Source organism: Capsicum annuum, chromosome 11 (assembly GCF_002878395.1).
Source record: "Capsicum annuum cultivar UCD-10X-F1 chromosome 11, UCD10Xv1.1, whole genome shotgun sequence".
In the NCBI taxonomy this organism is placed as follows: domain Eukaryota; kingdom Viridiplantae; phylum Streptophyta; class Magnoliopsida; order Solanales; family Solanaceae; genus Capsicum; species Capsicum annuum.
In genome coordinates this window covers 81,062,282-81,081,299 of record NC_061121.1, presented here as the reverse complement: position 1 = coordinate 81,081,299, position 19,018 = coordinate 81,062,282, and the positions used below count along the sequence as shown (strand labels likewise).

The 19,018-nt window shown below is 34.0% G+C and overlaps 1 long non-coding RNA gene across 3 annotated transcripts in view; it reads right to left on the bottom strand.

Annotated features, from left to right (window-relative positions):
* Positions 1 to 18,584, bottom strand: part of LOC107848544 — a 28,707-nt gene extending 10,123 nt beyond the window's left edge. For all 3 annotated transcript variants that reach the window (XR_001668080.2, XR_007046691.1, XR_007046690.1), the window contains exons 1-2: positions 18,037 to 18,584; positions 12,421 to 12,475 (exon numbers count right to left, since the gene is read on the bottom strand). This is a non-coding gene — a long non-coding RNA (uncharacterized LOC107848544). The remainder of the gene's footprint in view (positions 1 to 12,420; positions 12,476 to 18,036) is intronic.
* Between the last annotated feature and the right edge of the window lie 434 nt (positions 18,585 to 19,018).

Below are 19,018 nucleotides of genomic sequence, written 5' to 3'. Positions count from 1 at the left end.
ACCTGGTGTTTCTCTAACTCTGAGTATTATATCTCCATCTATGCCATAGTCTGATTATGGTGTTTCTCTAGTTCTACATATGGATCCACCTATTATACTGATATCTTCTCATGGTACTCCATAGAATTTGAGTGTGATTTTTCCTTCTGTGCCTGTATTTGAGTATAGTATTTTGACATCTAGAGTTTAGCTTTATTCTATTATGCCTCCTTAAATATATTCATATCTATTCAAATTTACTATGCCTCCTATTGTTGTGAGTACAGTTAGGTTTTCTGTGGATCAAAAAAGGTTTGAGAGGTTTAATTATTTGGGTCCTCTTAAGCTCATAAGTGTTATAGTTGAGAATGTCTATGAGTTATTAATGATTATCATGAGAAGTTGCATAAACGTGGTTTTCTTGAGTCGTATGGGGTTGCTTATATTAATTATTAGTTGACAGATGCAACCAAAGATTGTGGTAACTTATTGGTTATCGACCTCTTAGATCGCCAGAGATAACTTAGGATCAGTTTACAAAGGCCTTTTTTGATAGGACTTTGAAGATGAGTTCAATTGCCTGCAGCAGGGCTCCATAAACATCGCAGAGTATGAGGCATATTTCCATTCCTTTTCTAGATATTTTTTTATCAATATTGCCACCGAGTCAGAAAAGATTCAAAAGTTTGTGAAGGGATTAGATGTTTTTCTTTAGCTAGCTATGACTCAGATATGGTAGATTTTGATGTCATCTTGGGTATAGGTTGGTTAGATCATTATCATCCTGTCCCAGACTATTATGTTAAAGTTGTGACCTTAGTTTCACCGATTGTGTCAAGGATAGCTTGGAAGGCTGTTATTTATTTAGGTCCTAAGAGGGTTATATCTTTTATTCAGGCTAATCATTTAGTCGACATGGGGTATTTTTCTTATTTGGCCCATATTTGTGATAGCAATATTGGTTCCCCTCTTTCTTTGGATTCTGATCATGTTGTTCATTAGTTCATGGATATTTTTCTTATGTATTTGCCTGGTATGCCTTCGGATTGTGAAATAGACTTCACTATTAATGTTGAACCAGGCACCAAATATGATGGCCCCCAATAATTTTAAAGAAATTAAAGGATCAACTTCAGGAGTTGTTGGAAAAGTGATTTATTCGACCTAATATATCACCTTAGGGTGCGCCTGTGTTATTTGTAAAGAAAAAGGATGGGTCTATGCGCATCTGTATTGATTATTAACAGTTGAAAAGGTGACAGTTAAGAATAAGTATCCTCTTTCTTGTATTGATGATTTTTTATCAGCTTTAAGGTGTTTTGGCATTTCAAAGATTAATTTGAGAGTCAGGTATCATCAGTTGAGTATTAGTCTTTAGATATTCCAAAGACATCCTTTCGGTCTCAGTACGGTCATTATGATATCTTGGTTATTCCAAGAGTGAGATCGATCATAAAGAGCATTTCTGGATTGTGCTTTAGAGTTGAGGGATGAGAAGTTGTATGCTAAGTTCTTCAAGTATGAAATTTTGTTGGAGTCCGTTTCTTTTTTAGGTCATGAGGTAACCAAGGATAGTATTATGGCCGATCTGGCCAAAATAAGAACGGTTCGTGATTGGGATAGGCTACGTATCCTACCAAGATTTAGAGTTTTATTGGTTTAGCAGGCTACTATCGGTGCATTATTGAGGAGTTTTCATCTATTGCAGCTCCAATTACCAAGATAACTTAGAAGAATATTTCCTTTTAGTAGTTTGATGCTTATGAGGTGAGCTTTCAAAAGCTTAAGGATTCATTGACATCAGCTCCTATCTTAACTTTTCCCAATGAGGTTGTGGGTTTTACCATCTTTTGTGATGCTTACAGTGTAGTGTTCAGTGTTGTGTTAATGTAGAAGAGTAAGGTAATTGCCTATGCTTTTCGTCAGTTAAAGTCGCATAAGAGAAATTACCCTACCCATGATTTGAAGTTGTGCACCTGTGTATTTGCTTTAAAGTTGTGGAGGCACTACTTATATTGAGTTTGTTGTTAGAGTTTTTGGGATCGTCGTAGCCTTCAGTGTTTCTTCACCTGGCAAGATCTTAATATGAGGCAACGTTATTGGTTTGAGTTTCTTAAGGACTAAGAATTGACTATTTTCTACCATATAAGTAAGGCTAATGTGGTTACAAATATCTTGAGCTGAAAGTTGACTAACATGGGTAGCTTGGCACATCTTTTGACTTAGGAGATGCATTTGGCCTTGGATGTTTTGTCTTTAGCTAAATACATAGTTAGGCTTGATGTTTCAACATTTGGGTGTCTTTTAATATTTGAGAGCTAGGTCTTTCTTATGGAATATATTCTGGCTCCTAAATTTTATGATGTTGGGTTAAGAGTGATTTGGGATAAAGTGTTGAGATGTGAGGCTAAGGAAGCCCCACTTGATCCATATGGTTTCTTAAGGATTGGTGGCTTAGGTTGTCTGTCGAGAGTGGGTGATTAGATTAGAATGATTATGGAGGAGGCTTATCATTCCAAGTATTTCATCCATATGGGAGTGACTAATATGTATTGTGATTTGAGAAATTAATACTGGTGGAGTGGTATAAGGAAAAATATAGAAGATTCTGTAGTACGGTTCCTATGTTTCCAGTTGGTGAAGGACAAGCGTTTGAAACATGGTGGTTTGCTTCAGAGGTTACCTATTCCCGAGTAAAAATAGGAACAAATCCGTATGGACTTCATGAATGGGTTTCCTAGTATTTTTCATGGTTCTGATAGTGTTTGGGTCATCATGGATTGATTAACAAAATTTGCTTATTTAATTTTAGTTCAGGTCTCTTTCAGTGCTAAGAGGTTTGCATTTATCTATATTTATGAGATAGTTTATCTTCATGGTGTGTCGGTATCTATCATTTTGTATCGAGGTTTAGTGTTCAAATCTCACTTTTGGATGAACTTTAAGAGGTACTCGCCTTAATCTTAGTATAAAATTTCACCCAAACCACTGGTCAGTCGAAATGGACTATTTAAGTTTTGGATGATATGTTCCATTCTTGTGTGATTGACTTTGGTGGTCAGTGGGAGAAACATCTAGCTATGGCAGAGTTTGTGTACAATAATAGCTACCATTCTAATATTGAGATGGCTCATTTGTAGGCTTTGTATGGTAGGCGTTATCACTCTCTAATTAGTTTCTTTGATATTTTGAAGATTAGACCTTGAGGTACAAACTTTCTTAGTGAGTCTTTGGACAGAGTTCGAATCATTTAGGATAGACTTTGAGTGGCTTAGATTAGATAGAAGTGTTATGAGGATCATAGACTTCAGGCTTTAAGATTCAGTGCTAGTGATGTTGTCTTTCTTCGTGTGTCACCATGAAGGGCGTGATGAGGTTTGGGAAGAGGGGCAAGCTTAGCCCCAAGTAAATTGAACCTTTTGATATCCTTCGAACTATTGGGGATGTGGCTTAAGAGTTAGCAATACCTCCATATTTATAAGTCATTTATCATGTTTTTCATGTTTTTATGCTTCAGCATTGCATTCCAGATGATTCTAGTGTCATTCATTAGGATTTAGTCCAGTTAGATGAGCGATTGTCTTTATTTGAGAAGCCTCTCTCCACTCTAGCCAAGAATGTCAGACGATTATGTTCTAGAGTTATCCCAATGGTTAAGGTCTAGTGGAGGCATCAACCTATCGATAAGTCTACTTGGGTGGTCGAGTCTAATATACGTAATAGTTATTCCCAGCTTTTTTTCAGATCCAGGTATTTCTTTTGCCCTTAGTTCGAGGATGAACTAAGTTCTTAGTGGTGGATGATATAATGACCTAACTTTTTGGTGATCTGTGTCAAATATTATTTTTATGTGATTTGACCATTTTACCCCTCCTCGTGGTTACATTTTGGTATTTATAGGGTGTGGAATGATTGTCACAGTTCCCAATGCATTTTGGTGTGATTTGTGTGAAATTGTGGTTTTTGGTGGTTTAAAAGCTTATTAGATTACTTCCATCAACATCTTTTGATTCGTGCATTGAATGGCAAAACGGACTGCCCCAGCTGATTTGAAACATCCTTTCTAGGTTGGTGAAATAGTTGATGTGGTTTTATGAATTTTATTACTCATTTTGACCCTTGGTTAGAAAAGTTTTAAAATTGGGTTTCGGGGGTCAATTTTATAAAAATGATATTTTTTCAAAAATTGACATCACTAGTGAAACTGGAGCATCAAATTTAGTCTAGCAGCATATGTTTTTGGGTTCTCGAGATTTTGGGTGAATTTTGATGGGTCCACAGAGACTTGAAATTCTCCAAGTTTCCAGCTAGTATACCAATCAACTAGTGCACTCGATTAAGCGATGCTTTGGTCACTTAAGCGACTTTTCCTGATAACCAAAGTGTTGCCTAAGTGACACCAAACTTTCTTAAGCGATGGCCTACCACTTAAGTTACACCTGATCGTTTACGAGATGGACACGTAAGAGAACCGGTAGTCACTTATGCAGTGCCTGGGTAGAATATATTCTTATTTTTGAGATTTTTGAGACTTGGAACATGAGGTTCAAATTTTTTTGGCATTTTCTTCCATTTATAAGCTTGGGTAAGCTCCAAATCCGTATTTCAATTATTTTTTATCTTCCAAATCTTGTTTAAAACTTAGATTTAAAGTTGAAAATTGGGGATTTTGGATTGTAAGGCCCAAATTAGCATTTTCTTCGATTTAAACCCCAATTTCAACCCATTTTTACTTGAGTTTTCTCTTATGGGTTCCTTTAATCTTGAGAAATATATTTTTGGATTAAAATTCTGATTTTACCCTTTTTGAAAACCCAATTTAGGGGTCCATTTTGATCCCAATTCAGAAAGTGCAATATGGGTATCGTTGGTTTTCTTTTGACGCATAGATTCTATATTTGTATATTTTTCATGATTCTGACTTCGTGTGTAAGGTGAAATCTCTATGATAAAAGCTTATTTGTTTTGGCTTTGACACTCGAGGTAGGTTATGGCTTAACTTTCTTTAGACTGGGTTGGGTAGTTAATAATAATGTAAAAGCATGCCATGGAATGGGGTTGTGTCAAAGAAAATGTGATTAGGTGATTTAGATGCCCATTTAGGGGCCTATGTGGATAATATTTGATGGTTTTGAGACATTATTTACTATGTACGACCGTGTAGGGTCTTGTGTGATTTTGTTGGTCTGATATTGATATATGTATTTTTAATTGTACTTTTTTTGGTGGAAAAACCCTATATTTTGGGAGTTATGTGGTATCAATGACCTTTTCCTTGAATATTTCTCTTGATGGTGTATGAACTATATTGAATCATGGATAGTTGGTTGACTTGAGTGGGTTTTGGCTCACATGGTTGATATATTGGTTGGATATTGGACTCTTATTTTGGTTAGTTATGAGCATTGCATCCTCATATCATAATCATTTATGAAACATTGGTACCACCATGAAAATTGTGGCTTTTTCTTACGGAAAATGTGATGTTGGGTGTATTTATGCATTCTAGTGTCACTACTCTAGTCTTTTTAGCCTTGTTTTGAGGATAATCCATATTCTATATGGGTTGATATTTGGATAAATGTGCATATAAGTGTTCAAGTATGTTTTTGCAATGGTTCAAAGTGGTTTCAAACAAGTTTGTACTAAATTTAGTCATTTAGAGTTCAATCGAGAAAACTAGTTCTACTATCTTGAGCTAGGTACTTGTCTAGTAGGTTTCAAAGGATTCTATCATTTATAGTGAGTTCCTTATGGTTAAATGTGTGATTATGAGTGCTATAACTTATTGTTAATGTGCAAGGTTCAATTTGATTAATTTAAGAGTCGGAACATAAAGTTAAAAATCAATGAGAATTAGCCTAGTCTTAGCTTGTGTTTTTGATTCATCGCATGGATATTGTGTTGCTTTCATTACTAATTTATGGTGTGTGATTGTGTAGGAAGCTTTGTGAACTGAATATGGTGATACTATGATGATATAAAGGCAGGAAATCTATTGGAAATACACCACAATTTAAAGGATGAAAGATTAAAGGACCAACACTTAACCAAATCCATGGAAGCAACTTCCATGGGAGCAAGGGGATGAGCCCACGGATCCCTAGACATAGAGGGGCTGTAAAGACCGCACATCCTTACCTTAGGAGGTGCTCTACAGTAGGCTAAACCTTTGCTAGAGCCGAGCTCAACCCAGGGCAGCACCCCCTCTACTCCCCGGCTCAATTTTTGGACGTTTCCAACTCCTACACGACATTGGCTTACCTTGTGCTATATATACAAAATTGTGCACATTTTTTACATATCTTTGGACATATTTTTAAGATTAAGGGGCTTCTACAACTTCATCTTTAATTTTTTATTATTTTAATTTAGTTCATTCATGCTATTAGTTGTTAATTATAATCTCGTATCTACGATTATGACTATGCATGGCAAAACACCCTCTTTCCAGGGTTGAATCCAAGAACATGAGTACTATTGTTTTGAATTAAGTTAGTTTTATTTTTTTATCATTGTTAGTTGTTTTTTTATTCTTCATTTAATTATTTTAAGTATTTATCACACTTAGAATACATCAATTGTCAACTTTTTGATCCCGGGAGAGGGAATAGGGAGATAGAAGATGGGAATAAATAAAGTATGGTTCTTATTTCTTTAAAAAATAGGGAATTTGAATTAATATCTAGGATAGGGATGTAGTTATATTCCATACTTGATTCAATCAAATAATGATAGCTTAAAGAAGTTAATTGGATTATTGCATCCCTGCTCAATGATGTAGTTGTAAGGTCCAACTTAGGTAAAGGATTAGAGTCTGGGAGACCATGATCGTGCAATTAACCTTATGAATCAACAACCAAGATAAGAAAGTGAACGAATGAAGTTCAATAACATAGTATGCTTGTTCAAAGTGCTTTAACCCTGGGTTTTCTCCTATTGATTGTTTTAATATCTCTACTTTACGCATTGTCTACTTTACTTGCTATTACTATTTTTCAAACTCTTTTTGGTTACCTTTGCATCAAATTAATCTTAGAAGTTAAGCTATAATTGTATCGTTGTTAGATCAAGACCCCATGGGATTGATACATAGCTTTCTTAAAGGCCACTTTACAACTTGGTAGACCACTTACACTTGTGTGTGCGCTTGGGAGTTGTCAAAATGTGATATCTATAAAACACCTCTATCGATGTATGTGTTGGATTGGAGTTATGGATATTGGTTGTATATGTGTTTAAAAAACCCCATGGATCCTACCTGGGAGCTAATCTTGGTAGATGTGGGTTGATGAACCTACCATGGGACCTTCCTGGGTGCATAGCTTGGAAGGTGTATACGGAAATTGTGTGACGGCCTCATGCATCATCATAATCATCATTATCATCTTCAATGCACCCCATATATATATATATTGAGCTTATTCTATGTTTTATTTTTGTTCTTTATATGATATATTCCTATTTGTATTCATTTCCCTACTTGTACCTGTTATTCATATATTTTGGTGTTTTCGTCTTGTACTTGTATTTGTTACATGTATATATGTAGAACTATTAGTGGAGAGGTGTGGTCTATTATTTGGGATATTTTTTGATTGCAGCTGACGTGCCTATAGTTTGTGTTTGTATGCTTTACTTTCTACTTTACTCAGTTGGCCTATGATACCTATTTAGTACAAGTGGACCATACTCATCCCTACTACGCCCTTTCGGTGCAGGTCCAGTTATGAGTGCACCACATGGATAGCTAATTCAGGTAGCATGTAGAGTCTGTTTGAGGTAGTGGGTTATTTATGCATCCAGAGTAGTCCATTTCCTTTGTTTATCTTGACTATGTCTTATTGTACTCAGGGACAGAGTTTGTTCTTTTTGGATATCCTATGTATATTCAAACTTTGAGTTGTATTAATGGTTCTTATACTGTAACACCAGGTTTTGGTATTGGGTATGGTATCCTTGATTATATTTCTACTTTTATCATGTTTTTGTGGCTTAGTTTCACTCTAGAAGCCTTGTCTTGGGTTTCAGCATTGATTTCCCTCGCCATATCAGTTTCAGTGATAGACTTACTTGCCAAAGCTTGTCATGACAAGTTCTGTCATGATCATTTGTTATATCAGTTTGGGTGATAGACTTACTTGCCAAAGCTTGTCATGACAAGTTCCATCATGACCATTTGTTTTTGGGTCGTGACAGTGATAGACATAAATACCACTCTTCTCCTTATTGATTTTCTATCTAGATATTTTTCATACCTTTCCAATGTGTAATCTACAATTTTTATTATTTCAGTTTATGTTTTTCACAATATTATATTGTCATCTGCAAAGGCTAAATAGATTTAATATGGGACTTTCTCTTGGCATCTCAAACTTTTTGAACTCCTTTTTCTTCATCAAAGAGTTAAGTGCTCTAGACATTAACTTTGCTGCTAGAATAAAAAGAGTGGGAGAGATTGGATCCCTTATTTTAGACCTCTTGATAAACTGATAAAACCTTTAAGATATCCATTTAATACTATTGAGTACCAATTGTTTCCAATCTGTGTTTACACCATATTAATAATTCTCTCACTGAAGCAAATTTTCCTCAGTACTTTAACAAAAAAAAATCATTCCACCCGATGTTAAGTTTTCGTCATGTCCAATTTAATTACCAAATAGGAGGTTTACCCCTCTTCCTTATTTTGGTGATGATTTCCTATGAAAGCAGAACATTCTTAGCCATGGTCCTTCCTTGTACAAAACTAGCCTATTCAGTAGATATGTCTGTAGAAGTAATATTTTTATTTTCTTATGAATTATCTTTGAGAATATTTTATTAAAAAAGTCACTAAGTTATATAAGCCTTAGATCTGATAAAGTATTCACCATCACTTTTTGACAACTGAACTAAATATGTATGAGTTGTAAATCTAGGAAATTTTGCACCGCAAAAGAAAGCCTGCACAATGTTATGCCCATAATCAAATATATATATATATATATATATATATATATATATAGCCTGCACAATGTTATGTCCATAATCCCCTATTATCTCCCAAGTACCCTAATAAAATTCTCATGTCATACCATTTGGCCCACTAGTGCTATTTCTAATTATCCCATGACAGCTCTATAGACCTTCTCCTTTGTTTTCATTCATTGTAATTCATTATTCATTTGATGCTGATTATAGTAGGAAATTATCAAACATGTAAAAATTGACATTATCTGGTTGTTTCTTAAATTCCTCTTTGTAGAACTTCACTGCAGCTTCCGCAATCTCGTCTTGTTACTCTATCCATTCTCCTTTATCAATTTGTATCCTATTTACCTTTAATCTACTCCTCCCATGGACTTTAGTGAGGAAGAATTTTTTATTTCCTTACCCACCTTTAAACCACTCTATTCATGCTTTTTGTTTCTAAAACTTTTCCTCCTTATGAAGGTTTTATTCAATCTAGTCTAAGCTTCATGCAATCCTTCCTTGTTTACACCTGAGGGGTTTACTTCAAATTGGATTTCCTGTACTTTTATTATCTCCTCAAGTGTTGCTATTTCCTAAGATAATTACCAAAAGTCTTGAACCATTGAGTGAGAGCCTTCTTAACTTTCTTTATCTTAAATTGGTACGAATAAAAATGATTTTTTCCAAAGTTTGCCTGCTAATTTTTCTTGACTACCTCCATAAATAAATCTTCTTTCAACTAGAAATTGAAGAACCTAAAACACACAGTCACTTTTTTTGTACTCTTCTTTAGAGGGATAAGTAGGGGCGCATGAGCTGAATCGCACTCTACTAAGTGTTCCACATCCAACACAGGGTGTTTAGGTTTTACTAACATATTACATATCACCCTATCTAGACTCTTAAAAATTAAATCCTTAACTGTTCTTCTATTCTGACAAGTAAAATTACTATCTTTGAATTCTATGTCTACAAGATCACACATATTCATGCAATGGTTAAAGCCTATTGCCTCCATTTTTATAACTGGAAAACCCCCTAGTTTTTTTTCCTCATTAGTGATCATATTGAAATCTCCTCATATTAACTAATTAGGGTATTCGATAGTCATTATAAAACATACAGAGATCCCATATGTGTAGTATTTCCTCTTTAGTAAATTTAGCATATGCTAGTGAAATAATAACTTCCAGATATTGATTTTGATTATAAACCATAAGAGTAAGTTGTTGTTCCTCATCCCTCAAGACATCAATCCTCATAATTTAACCTATAAAATCCCAAATCTTTCCACTCATATTACTGAATGCATGTTTAAGCCCTAGTTTCTTCCTGTAGAATCTTAACTTTTGTATGTCTTGGAATGTCTCCATGAGTCCCACAAAGTAAAAATGGTACAACCTCTACATATTAACAAGTCTGGTGAATTCATTTTGCGTGCTCGCTGACCTTATTTTCCATATTAGTGCATTCATTAGATCTTATTATTTTTTACAACTGTACTTCTTGTTTGTCTTGAATTTGCATGAGCTAATAAATTTATGTAGTTCTCTTCTACATCATCTTTGAGTTGTTATCCTTAATTTTCTGTATTTTAGTAAGGGGATTAATCACCATTCATGTCCACTTCTGACACATCTATTGTGCGTTCCTCTATTTTTTCACCTTGATATTTAATATTATATACTTTCAAGTGTTCTACCACCACCTATTTTGGTTTATACACCCTTATTATTTGTCTTATGTTGATCTTTTGTCTTAGTGTGTTGATCATATGTCTCCTGTAAATGCCTCTCTGTTTGTGTAGATTTTATATCATCTTTCTTTTTATCTTTCCCTGACTCTACATACTCTTTGGATTTGTTTCCTACTATTCTTTTATATTCTCTTTAACTAGAGAATCGTATAATCTTGCTTAATGTTCTACATTTCTTCTTCCCCATTCTTAAGTACCTCAAAAGGATTCTCATCTTTGTGTTCAATTTCTCTTTGAATGTATCCATACTTTTCCTTTATGTACTTATTTCTCCTTCCGATCATCCATTCCTGCTTGTACTAATTGTTTTCAACTACATGTCTACTAGATAGCACTTCTCTTTGGTTAGCTGGTCCCAGAGGTTGTCTTCCTATTCTCTTCAATTGCTTTCACATTGTACTCATCCTCTTTCATTGACTCAAATAATTCTTAATGAATAGTCCAACAACTCCCCTCATCATGACCTTGTAAGAAACATTCATCTTAGTATTTTGGCATGTAATCACAGCTAATCATTATCTATTTCGATTTGATCTCCCATTTTATATCATCTTCGTTATTGATCCGCACCCTTTGAGGTAACTTTGGCACCAAGTAAACTTCAATTTTTGCCGTAGCACAGCTAGGCCTCATTTTATTCCTCATTGGTATATCTACTATGAGTGGTTTTCCTACTATAGCGGCAATAGAAAAAATTGCCTCTTTGGCAAAAAAAATTAATGGTAATTTTGGGAATGAGATCCACACTACTCGTATCGTTGTTTCCATATCTGGTTAAAACCATGGATCCCATTTAACTTCATTGGCCAATACATTTCTTTAGACTTTACATAAAATGTTGATGTAGAGAGCATATGTACATTGTCCTCTAAACTAATATGCTTTGAATCCAAGACACCTAGACTGCATTCATTCTTGATTCTACATTGCCCCAGAATAGTTTTCCTTAATTTCTCAATGTATGGTTTTCCATGCAAAACCTTTTCTACAATAGCATATTGTAGATTCTCCTGAATAATAAGTCATCTAACTTTGGATTTCTTCCAAGTGGTATTAGGTTCACTATCTAACATTACTACAGGCTTTGGTGGTACACTAGATACTGATGGGGTTAGAGGTTTCAGTTTAAGGATATTAACATATTGGTTTTCTTTTAGGATTGATGTTGTGTTTGGGTTATAGATTTAAGGTTGTTCTAAGATGGTAATTGAGGGAATTACTTTGATGTGATGACCCCACAAATGGTGGTAACAGCCATATTGGTTGATGTTAGTACTAGGTTTCTCTATCTACGATTTAGGCTTTCAAATGCATGGAAATTGAGAAAATGACCTAGTGGGCCATCACATTAAGTGTTTGTCTTTAGATCAATCTCAAATTCGATGTCACAGTCTTTTATAATACCTATCTTTTCCATTGGAACAACCTCAATGAACTCTTTACAATAGAAACTGACTCAAGAGAGGGAGTATCAACACTAAGATCCTAAATATGTTCTAGGTATGACAAATACCTTTTCTTTACCATATTTTTTGCTTTCAACAATGAAATATCCTTCTTTGATGCATGGATAACAGCACCCTTCAACAATGAGGGGTACCAAGTATAATAAAGTAACAATCTTGGCATGACAATCCAAGACAACATGATAAGGAGACAATTGATTCATACCTAAAATCACATTAAAGTGCACTATATAAAGAATATTTAGATCTATCCACGTGGCGTACCCTAAATAAGTCACAACTTTGGATTGATACACTTGATCCACTACTAATAAATCACCTACAGGAGTACAAACATGAATGGGTATTGTTAGGGAATAACAAGTCATAGCTAGATGCATAGTAAAATAGACAGAAACATACAAATAGTAAATCCTTGATCAAATGACACAAAAATTGGCTGATGAAAAATAGAAAATATTAACTACAATCTCTTTATACAAGGTTTCGTGGTCTGCTAAAAAATAGAAAAATGTCCATGTTCGCCCCCAAGCTGTGTACAAGCATGACCAATTCAATGATCTTCCTAAGCTCTACCCTATCAAGATCAGAACCACCTCTGCAACTTTATGAACCTTGTCTAATTGGTGCTAATGGTGAACAGTAAGTCTAAACTTGAGAACAATATGATGCCTGCCTTACATGCACCTGGGATATGCTTTAGTAAAATGGCTGACCTCTTCATAATTAAATTATCCACCATTGATAATCGGATAACTAAATAGATTTAATGAACTAAAGTGTCTATGTCATGAACTTTGGATGCTATGACTAATATTCCTAGAATATCCACCCATAGAAGTTTATAAGGCCACTTGAACTTGTCAGCTATGCTGAAAATGATGACCCCTACCTGAAAAGTCTCTACCTCAAGAAGATGAACTACTAAAACAACCATATCTACAAATACTGTTAATGCTGCCTCTGTAGGCACAAATACTAATATCCTTAATACTCTTAGAATGATAAAACACCTACTCAATAGTACCACTAGTAGCCACTATCTACCTAGTAGCCAAATAAAGAAAAGTAATCAATCCTTTTAACTTTCTAACCTACTCCTCTTATGTAGGTATACTCAATAAAATATTTGTAGCCAATGTTTGGAACCTGATGGTTACTTAAGATCCTCAAATTGGGATGTACTATCCCTCATACTATGAAGAATATTCTTTCCTAGAAAGGAAGACAAACTAAGCTCATGTTATAAGAGGCAACTAAGCTGGTCTGCGATCAAGATAAGACATCTAAATTACTTTATTAGTCCCACCATTTGGAAAGTAGTGTAATCTACACTTTGAGATTTAACCTAACTTATTTTATACAGCATCTCCTAACAACTCACTAAAAAACACATAAGCATTTTCATCAGGTGAAACAACAAATCTTGAAGGACCAATCCTAAAGAACTTATTAAACAGGTTTTGCTCCTCAATTGACATCACTGGATAAGCCATAACTAGTCCAGCAGCAAATCAAATGGGAAAACAATACTATGTGGAGCCACATCAGAAGCTAGATGTGCCTCAAAAGTCTAATAATCCTTAACTAGTTCTTGCTTTAAAGGATGAACCTTAAATCTAGCATGTAGTCCATTAAGAGTGATAGTTACAGCTCTTGTTAGAGTTATACCTTTAAGAAACTCAAGATAAGAACCATGACATCCTACAAATCTAAAGGTGTCTATGAAACCCTGTCGCATCTAGGTTGGCCCTACTCCCTCTAGCCGATAATCCATATCTTCTGTCTTAACCTTATGCTTATGTGATATTTCCTTAATATGATCTTATTTGGTGATGCACCCCTTGATATGCTCTACTATGATCTCAAAATATTTTTATGCCAATGGCTATCATTATATTTGTTGATAGTGCTACTCGGTGCTGAACCAGAGCGAAAATTACTATTTTATATCAATTAAAAGAGTTTTTTATCATATTCTTTACCAATGATCCATTAGTATAAATTCATATGCATGAGCAGAAAATAATATGAATGTAAATGCAATATGCATAAACAAATTTATTTTTCAATTCAAATCACAACTACAAGCCTTACTATTAATAAAATTTCTTAATTATGCCCATTTGTCACACTTATATTTTCGCCTTATTTATATTGCACACCGTGTGCAAAAAGATAAATCTCTGCTCATATGCAAAATAAAGCATGAATATATCCACAACATTGTGAATGAATTAATCTTTCCAAGTATCGGGTTATTCATTGACAAAATTCCAATTTGAGTACTACAATATCAATAAGTCTTATTACTCTTATCAACCTAAAAATTCACCCACAAAATAATATACTTTATCTTATAAGTCTCAGCCTAAGCTATGTTTAAAGAAGAGTATGTCATAATTTTCCTCAAAGTTAAATTGCTAGCCATGTACCAACGACCAAAAAGCATTCTTCTTTTTTTGAATACCATCAGAATATTCCTAATCTGTTCAAAACTTGCTCTACATATGAACAGGAGTCCACTAATACTTATATTGGGATATAAAGCTTTGATTAAAATTGAGACAAAAATCCAACCCTAAAAAACATATAATGAAGCTGGAAAATTTATTTGAAGTTACAATACTCTTAAGAGAAGACACTTATATATTAAATTTTATGCAAAAAAAAGTTAAACTCAAATTGAAAATTAAATCACCATAAATTGATAAACACTAATTTAATCCTAATATTCAAGGAAAATAGCAAAAAATTCTTCAAATTAGAGGTTAACTTATCTTCTTTCGATACTAAAGAAATCACACCAAAAATTGTTCTAATTAAGCTCTTGAGGTCAGATATGGTGGAACAAAGTCATAGATAGATGAAGAATTTAGTTAAAGTTATTATAGCACGTTCATCGAGATAGATTTCAATGAGACTTATGGCCTATGCGGTTACTTAATGATGTCAAAACAACACCTCCTATCAGTTGATGATACGGTCACTATCATAATTAGTAACCCAACAAAGGTTACGGTCTAATTCTAAGGAAATACGTGGACTCGTGGACTTTAGATATTGTAATGGACGGGCAAGAACTGGAAAGTAACAAGGGGTTTTGAATAGAAATATCAAACAAAGATCAACTATCATCTTAGGTTATGATCAATATTGGTGAATATTAGGATTGTGTTCCCCTGGTTTCTTAACTCCATAGGCTTATCGTGCTATGTTGAACGAACCCGATACCTTTCTTGTAGAATCAGTAAGTTATGTACCATCTATAGTTTTTTGGACGAGTAGACAGACTCCACCTTTTTTATTTTGAGTCTTAGGATGTCCCTTACTAACCATTATCTTGATCCTAATTAACTATTACCTTTTGAGGTCTCTATTTATTAGATAAAATCTGACTATCTTACATAGATAGTACCAAGTAGCATGGATCGATAGCTAAACTCTATATTACTGTTGTCATTATCTTTTCCTAGTCACTACTCCTTTTTTGGAGTAAGTAGAAATAAGCTAGGAAGGATTTTAACATTGGCTACAGCTAAGAAATCCATTATAGTGAATATAATGCAATGCATGCCATGGGTATCAGTTGAATTCAACAATCGCACTTTCCCGACTTCTTCAAAAACTTTTGCATTTCTTTTTCGATATGACACTAGAAAAAATTCCACTGTATTTTTTTCATAAACCATTGGATTCCTAGATGCTAGTAAAAGGGAAGTCCTATATGACATTCTTGAGATATGTAATGCTTTAAGGGAGTGAATATTGTGTCACTAATGCATAAAATATCCAAAAGATGAACATTGTAAAAGAGATATTGGTGCTGAGATGGAGCAAGCTGATCCGGACACCACTGTTAATAATAAAAATTAATGCTAAGATGGATGTTCAGATATGCTAGATTGGTGACCAACGGGAAAGAAAAGTGTGTTTAACTAGCATGCATCTGCATGTTTGCAAAGATGCATCAGTTTTAGCCATAGATAGACGACTTAGACAAAGAAACCAGGGGCAGGAAGATGTAATAAGTGACCAAACATATAAGAATAATCATTTTGGTTAAGAATTTCTGATTTTAATCGAACTGTCATTTGTCCAAAAATCTATCGCCTAAACTTCAACTACGGATTAAAAGATCAACCAAAAATTTTGGATATCTATATTACTGTTAGTATGGGAGAACTATCAATAGGGCTTAAAACTCAAAGCTTTTAGCAACTTATGACAAACAGAAACATATCAAAAGGGCTCCATAACTTTATCTTACCAAAGGAGAAAAAATGTACAAAATGGAAAGATGTGCTATTAGAAAAGCTGTAAATGTTGTTCTGGATAGAGGATTTTTCTAGTTCAATTATATATAAGAACCTTTCTGGTATATAAGTTATTGAGTTTCTCTTGATACCTTCACATATATAAGTTTCAAACACTGAACACTACTACAAGATTTTTTGGTTATTGAAAAGATATATATATAATCTCTATAAAAATGCACCGGTTCATTATAGCATCTCATGTTAAATACCCCAAAATTATCGGTTGTCTGAGGATAAGGTAATCACTAAGCAGTCATAATTCAATAAAAATCACCAAAGAAAGATCCAGTCTTCCCTTCTCAAAGAAAGATCTAACGAAAAGTCACACTTGGCTCCAGATACCATTAATCACATAGATCTAGGCACAATTTTAAAAAACACTACAATATTTTTGCACTCGTACTAATGCCTTTAGAACTAGTGTTTTCTAATATGTTTCAGTTTTTGTAGATTGTAGGACTTGAAATATTTTAATATCCTCAAGAAGATAGGGAAAACATCTCTGTCAAATTTATGTATCCGAATATCAAAGTGGATATTCAAGCCTAAGGTGACACTAACGAGGATAGTAATCACTGATGTGTGATGCATGACACAAAAAAAAAACTGAACAAGCTTTAATGGTATCCCCTAATACTCTAGAGTAATGATGTGCCACTGGAAAATGACTTACTAGATTGAATGATGCAACACTTCACCAATTAAATGTAAATTATTTACTTGAATGATACAAATTTGTTTATTATGGAGATATATCGACTTGATAACAGGTTGTTAATTGGTAGATTTTCTTGGATTACATCTACATCTATACAAACACTTAGCAAGTTGACACCATTCACTGTATCTTGATAAAACAATAGCCCTTTAGTGTGAAAATTACAGTTAGGATATCTTCTCAGACCTAGCTCATCTATCTTCAAAACACCATTCTCAGTAAATGAAGTTCACTTGTTCTTAAACAAATGTATAATCTTTCTATTTTCATCTCATTCATGTAAAATTATGCTTCAATTTTTTGCAGATCATGAGGGTAATTTAAACTAGACTTTCCCAGTTATGCTTCAGTGCCAAAATTTCATCGAATTCACTAAATTAGTAATCGTGATGTTCTCCATGCAAATCACAAATTGAACTAATGAAGTAGAAGCACAGATAGACTATCAACCAAAACAACTAAGTGTAGCCAAACATGCTAATGCACATGTTTATAGAATTTTCAATCAGTATCCACCTATTCAAGAACCAAATTTTAATAACAGTCAATTAACAATTCTCAAATTGAACTAAACCCCAATTAAACTTACACCAAGACAAATTAAAACTAAGGAAATTCACACCAAAAACACTTTACTTTGTTAAATTACACAAATGCATTAGCAGAAACTGTCAGTTTATCAGAAAAAATGTCATTCAACTAATATTCCTATTATTCATCAACCAAAAAAAAATGAGTTGCTTCACTAGCTAGTTGCACAAACTCAAAGAATTTAACAAAACAACAAAATAATTAAGAAATAAATATTTGAAAAATAACATTTATAGGAGAAAAAAAGATTACCTGAAATAAAGATGCAGATCAGGAAATTAATACCAATTGAACTTCAAGTTGTTACACTTTGCTAACAAACTCCCATTTAACTCGCAAACACCAGCCCTAATCACAAAATTATAAGCCAAAAATAAAATTAAATTTTAATATGAAACTCATTAAGCACAAATTAAAGATATGTGGGGTGAAATTCGCAAAAAATAATCTTTTCTTTAAAAAAAAGCCTAAAATTGTGTGGCACTGGAAAAATTGATGGTGGATGGTGGCCGTAAGTTCATTGGAGTGAGAGGGAAAGAGAGTGAGTTTTTTTTATGGGTGGGGGTGGAGTTAGGGTGGGGTTGGCTTGGTTTTGACGTATTTTTTTGGGTGGGTTGGTGGGAGGAAAAATGATTTTTTAAATGAAGTGTAATCTTTAGTAAGAGTTTTTTTTAGTGAGATATTTTTGTAATATATGTTTAATTGATTAAACAATATTTAGCGACCTCATGAGGTTGCTATTTTTTTCAGAATTTCATTCTGATTTCGTGAGGTTCCTATTATTATTTGGTAAAATTTATTTTTTGTTGAACCAACCTCATTAGGTCGTTTTTGATTTGTAAAAAACATTTAAAAAAATAAAAAGAAAAGTGACCTCATGAAGTCTCTTTTTTGCGACCTATTTTTAAGGTCTCTCTTTTGGGTCTCTTTTTACAGTTTTTTTAATAGTGATAGGAGAAACCAGGGTCGGTGGACATATATGGGTCGTACCTGTGGTCTAGTATTGGGCACAAGTAATACCAGTGATAGTAACACTTGGCACATGTACAAAATGCAGGTATCGGGAGGTAAAATCCTGCAAGTTCAGCTCTTGGGATTTTGGACTTCTGATACTTGCTCTGCCTACATGCGGTCCATAGGTCCTACATGCATCCATATGTTGACTTGGTAAGTGTCGAGAGTAATATTTTTATCTCTTCTTTGATTCTCGAACATGGTTTGATCACAAATAAGC